At 45.0% G+C, this 5411-nt stretch overlaps 1 long non-coding RNA gene across 1 annotated transcript; it reads right to left on the bottom strand.

Moving 5' to 3' along the window:
* Positions 1-756: 756 nt before the first annotated feature.
* On the bottom strand, positions 757-4157 carry LOC116238199 (uncharacterized). Its single transcript, XR_004168907.2, has 2 exons — positions 1494-4157; positions 757-1100 (listed from the first exon to the last, which is right to left on the bottom strand). It is a non-coding gene; the product is annotated as an uncharacterized LOC116238199 (long non-coding RNA).
* Between the last annotated feature and the right edge of the window lie 1254 nt (positions 4158-5411).

The following is a 5411-nucleotide window of genomic DNA, read 5'->3' on the forward strand; positions in this document are numbered from 1 at the left end:
AGAGTGGGAACATTATAGACTCACTACAGCCCCTACTCTCTGTTCCTCTGCACAGCTTGGGGGAAGAGGCAGAAGAGGGAATGGGTGGGTAGGTAGGTTTACTGTTAGTTCTCACTGTTCCAATCTCTTGTTAAGAGGTAGTAAATTAAATTAACCTCCCTCTGCTGAGCCTTTGCCTCTGGCACTAACTGTTGAACAATCTCCCTGTCCTTCTTTCAAACTTTAAGCTGTTTTTTATCATATTCCCTCCCCCTCTTCCTTCAAAGAGGGAAGGCAAGAGGGAAACATGTTGCTGTTCAGCTGCCCACCAAGGTGAAGCCACCACAACCCAGATCCCAAAGTCAACTGAAGTCATATTGTTTCAGAAACAGTAGCAAAAATTTCAGCTCTGGAGATCCGCGGCTGACAACTGTTGAGAAAGTACCAAGCAGGCCAAGTGTATACAGCTGGTCCTACAGTATCTACCTGTAAGACAGTGCTGTGAGAAGGGGAAGTGCTTTGCAGGGCAGGTACAGAGCACAAAATATAGGCACAAATTGTACCAGTGAGATTTGTGTGGGCTTCAGTTAAAGTCCAAGTAAGATTAAATCAATTTGGAGCAGGTGCAGAGAAGGTCAACTGAAATGATTGGAAGAATCTCACAAAATAAAAGCCATGTAGTTAGAGTACAAGAATTCTGTACAAATTCTGAAAGGCTGTGCCCAAGAACAAAAAGGTTTAAACTGATCACAAATACATTCACACAGGAGACAAGCATTCAGTTTCTGACCCAACATAACTTTATTGTATGTACAAAACAATGAAACCCAACCGATGAACCTAACACCAGAATACACCACCTTACTTTATTTTCAGAGAGTACATCTGATCCCTGGGGAATGCTCTCTTGGCACTGTCTTCTTATACCCTCAACTGCTAAGCCTGAGCTGGAGCACTTCCGTTGTATGACAGTGTTGCTGGGGTTCTTCAGTCACTGCCATTGGTTTCTCTGGTGATCTTCAATCTCCCCGGCATCAGCCACAAATGACACAGACATTTCTGGAGGGAGCAGGGATAACACAGATGCTGATACACCAACCTGGGGTGATGCTGTCCTGGATCTGTAACACACAAATGTGGAAGACTTGTCAGGGTCATGATAATCAGTAGCAGCTTTGACCCTTATACAGATGAATTCAAGATCCTGTGGTGTGTGTAAAAGGTGAGTAGCCATAGTAGCAGAGCACTTGAAAGCCCTGAACTCAAGAGTGACAGCTTTGTTTTTTTCAGTTAAGAAATAGCTGGAAAATGGCTCTTATGGGAGCTAACTTTGAAAGGAGTTCAAAAGGACTAGCAGGCCCTACAATCTTCTCTTCAACAAGAACAATTCACTTTCAAGAAGAAAAAAAACAACAACACATCATCAGGAGACTGGCACTGCTAACCAGGGAACTCATAACAGAACATCATTTGCTCCAACAGAAAAGCTTTAGACATACGAGTTCCATTTGTACCTGTGGGATGTATCTGATGGTGCTGAGTGAGCTGACTGATGACACTGTGAGGCCACTTGCAAGGTATTCAGGTACCCTCTTGCTATTGATGGTGGTGTGGCCTCTTGCTGGGTGGCAGTAAGGCTGGACAGGTGAAAATTCTCCTCTGCTGGTGATGGAGACTCACTGAGGAATGCCCACAGCCCTGGCTGGAAGCAGAGGGACTTTCTAATGCCTCCTGAGTCTCTTCTTGCTCCCTCAGGATGTGAACAGAGATGCAGAAGAGATGGCTGGGACCCACATGAAAAGTAGCTGAGGTGCTCTGATGGAGATCCTGCATTTGACAGAGAACATCTCCTGAAGCAGTCTACTTGGGGGGCAGGAGTCCCTGAGCCTGCTGGGCAGGTAGCAGAGCTGCTCTCTTGATCCCATCACCAGAAATGCCCCTCAAACCACTCAGGCAGCGGGCCTCCTCACTGCACCACTCAAGAACAACAAGCTCCTGTATGTGCTGGCAGGGGCAAGTCCAGAAGCTGGCTCAGCACCTCCTCATCTGGGCCAAGGAAGTCCAACATGAACAAGATGCAATTCTCCTCATCTGCTTCCAAAGGATCATCCACAAAGACTGCCCCAGTTCCTGGCACAGCCAGGGCAACCAGGGCTAGAATAGACCCAGATGCTCCTGGAAGAGGTGTGGTGGAAGGCCATCCACAGCAGAGCTGTGTAGCAGCTCTTGAGTCTGTATATAGAACCTTAAAGCATGACAGTGTCTGAGCTGAGTTAGGGAGGTGAAATACTCCTTGTAGTGTCCATGACAACTGCTGTCTGGAGCAGAGGTTTTGAGGCACAAAACAATATTCTAATACCTATGCATGAACAAGGACAAGGAGATGGGTACAGGCTCTTGCCAGTGATGTCTTGTATATGGGCAACACAGTGACATCAGATTAAACTAGAGTGGTTCAGCATGGACAGAAAAGAAAAAATGAGTGTGAGAATAAACACTCTGGCAGGAATCACAGAGACTGTGGGATTTCTGTCCTTGGAGGTTTTCAAAACCTGGCTGGACAAAGCTCTGCACACCAGGTCTGAATTTGTTTTTGACTCCACTCTGAGAAGAAATCTGGAATAAAGACAACCTGTATATCCCTGAAACAGCAGTGATTCTGTGATTTTGTAGTCTCTGTGACCTAGGAGTTAGCACTGTTTTACAAATGGCTAGAAATGTATAGAGCAGCTACACATAAAAGTGATTTCTTGATGAATCCAGAGGGCTCACATTCTCCATCTGTCAAGATATGCGTATACCAAGAAAGCAATGCTCTGCAGCAGTTACATTACTCCAAAGCAGATGGCCTGTTAAAGCTATGAATGCTGTAACAGAAGTCTCAAAAGCATGGGAATATTGTTCTCTTTTATTCTAATGTAAGAAGAAAAAGCAAAGTGTTGGAAACTCATGCTCAGAAACATGTAATGCATAAATCCACAGTCACGTATAACAGGATCTATTTTGGTGTTTAATTCTTCACACCACCATTGAAAGAATTAATCTGTGTGTAAGGCAGTACATTTGATATCAAACTTCTTTAAGTGAGTTTTAACTGTATTTTGATTAAATTAAAATACTTTTAGTTAACCACAGTGATGACTGTAATATGATTTATGACTCATACAAAAATACACTGTTTTAATTTATTCACAGTAGGCCCAGTTAGACCTGCAGGATTTGATCCACTATTTTCCAGATAAATATTATTCTTGACTCAATAATCCAGATTAATTGTTGCCAACTTCTGATGTAATTTCCCTAGGAGCTCTTTGTAGGGCAGAGAGCAATCCATCCAACAGCTCCTCAGTGCAGCCATGAAGTTAGGAAGACCCCTTAGTGTGACACTGTCCAACTGCAGTAATAGCAATGTGCTCGCTATGTTATTTGCCACTCTAATGTCATACACAATAATTAGTATTGCTTTGGAAGTACTCAGATGTCTTGCCTTTCCACTGCAGCTCTGCTGAGCTACAGAAGACCAGCGTGCAACTTTCAGCTTCCATTTGTGCTTGTTACTACAGCACAGAAAGAACCAAAGACAGGACAGAATCTCAAAATAAGTCTAAATATTAAAATAGCTTGCAATGAGACTGTGCTCTGAAGTACTGTAAAATCCTCCTACTGTAACAACAGCCCTTCCAGGTCCAGACATCAGCTAATTGTTCTCAGAGAAAAACATTGGTGCTTGTCATACCTAAATCATTTTCATTTCCTTCCCTTCCAACTGTTTAGTGCTCCAAGGAAATCAATGATTAAGTAACTAAATTATTCTTGGATGAAAAGTTTTATTTACTTCCACACAAAATGGAAAAAAAAAAACCACCAACAAAACAAAAACCAAGCACTGACTCAAGAAGTACCATGAAACTACACTCAGAATACTCTGGAAAAATACCTCAATTCTGTAAATGATAGAAAGCAGCCTGAAAAAGGAATTTCAGCCCTGTCACAACTCGTTTTATAGAGCTGAAAGTTTTGAGCTACAGAAAACATCAAGAACCCATTGATTTGAAGTGGGCTCCACACAGCGAGCTGTCCCTAAGTTCCATATCACTCTGAAGTAGAAAAACATTCTTTTTTTCCCCCAACATTCTCTTTTTTTTGCTCCAAGCTCCAATAGTCACAAAAAACATCATTCTTACCGGTTCACAGCCTCTGGAGCTGATTCCCAATTATATTAAGGCTTTTACAAGATTTCAGGGCAGAACCAAGCAACCACATGTAAATGAATCCTTGCCCTAACACGAACTGTGCAGAGCTGTTTTGTACTACAACCAGCAACCACAAAAATGAGAGTATGAGTAGTTTCCTTTCAACACAGTCTGAACAAAAAGGAGTAGTGAAACTAATACAATTGCTCAGCACAAAGTACTTTCATTTGCATTCATTCAGCAGAATGTATGTTGGAGTGCTAAATGCTAAGTAGAAAAAAAATATCCTTTCTATCTGCAACGTACAGAACTAAATCTGGGATCGAGCAACAGTGAAAGTGAGCAAACAGTATATTGCAGGTTGTAAACAGTCATGCAAAAAATAGCAAGTGATATTTTATCTCAAGCCTCTAGTTCTGAATGGCTCTCTGCAACACAAGCAAGCTACTGTGCGCTGCCAAGAACGCCGGATTCCTACCAGCAACACTCAGCAGTTTCTCTTCGGGTGCAGAAGCCCCAGGAAGCTCTGGCTGCCCAGCAGCTGTGCACCACGGCCTCAGGGGGATGAGGACAGAAGCAGCACACCTGTACGTGCAGCCCACAGGCACCCACACCCTGCTGCAGGGAGGTGGCTGCCCCTTCGCTCTGCGATGCACCTCCACTGCCGGAAACCAAACTCCTAATAATGAATTAAAGTGCGACTTCCGCTACCAAAAATTATGGTGAGTGGCCAAGCAGAACTTAGCAGAACTTCTCAAGGCATGATTTAAGACATCCAGGGTCAATGCCCTGTGCTCACCTACTATTAGCATCACCTTTCGCCTTGGGGACCAAGAAATGCAGTGCAAGGTCCCACACCTACAGATGGAAGCAGCTGTATGGAACAAGGGCAGGTATTTCTCGTGTCAGAGTAGCTGGCTCAACACCGGGTTGAACGCTGTGCGCAGCAGGGATTGCTCTTCGCTGCCTGAGGAATGCCGAGGGAAAAGGAGGCCAGCAATAACTCCTGCAGCAGCACCAGCAGGATCCGGCCCCCACGCTGCCCGGTTCATGTTGCCCGCCTCCATCCTAAGCAAGTAACCGGTCTCTTCAGTCGCTCCCGCGGCCCACCGCACGCCTAAGAAGAACTCGGCCCCACAGGCAGGGCAGCGGCCCCACCCGGCCGCCGCACCACCCGATCGCCGCTGTTGGTGGCCCCGCAGGCGCGAGGCGCCGGCGGGAAGCCCTGAAGCGCATGCG

The sequence above is a fragment of the Phasianus colchicus genome, chromosome Z (genome assembly GCF_987193195.1).
Source record: "Phasianus colchicus chromosome Z, bPhaCol1.hap1.1, whole genome shotgun sequence".
In the NCBI taxonomy this organism is placed as follows: Eukaryota; Metazoa; Chordata; class Aves; order Galliformes; family Phasianidae; genus Phasianus; species Phasianus colchicus.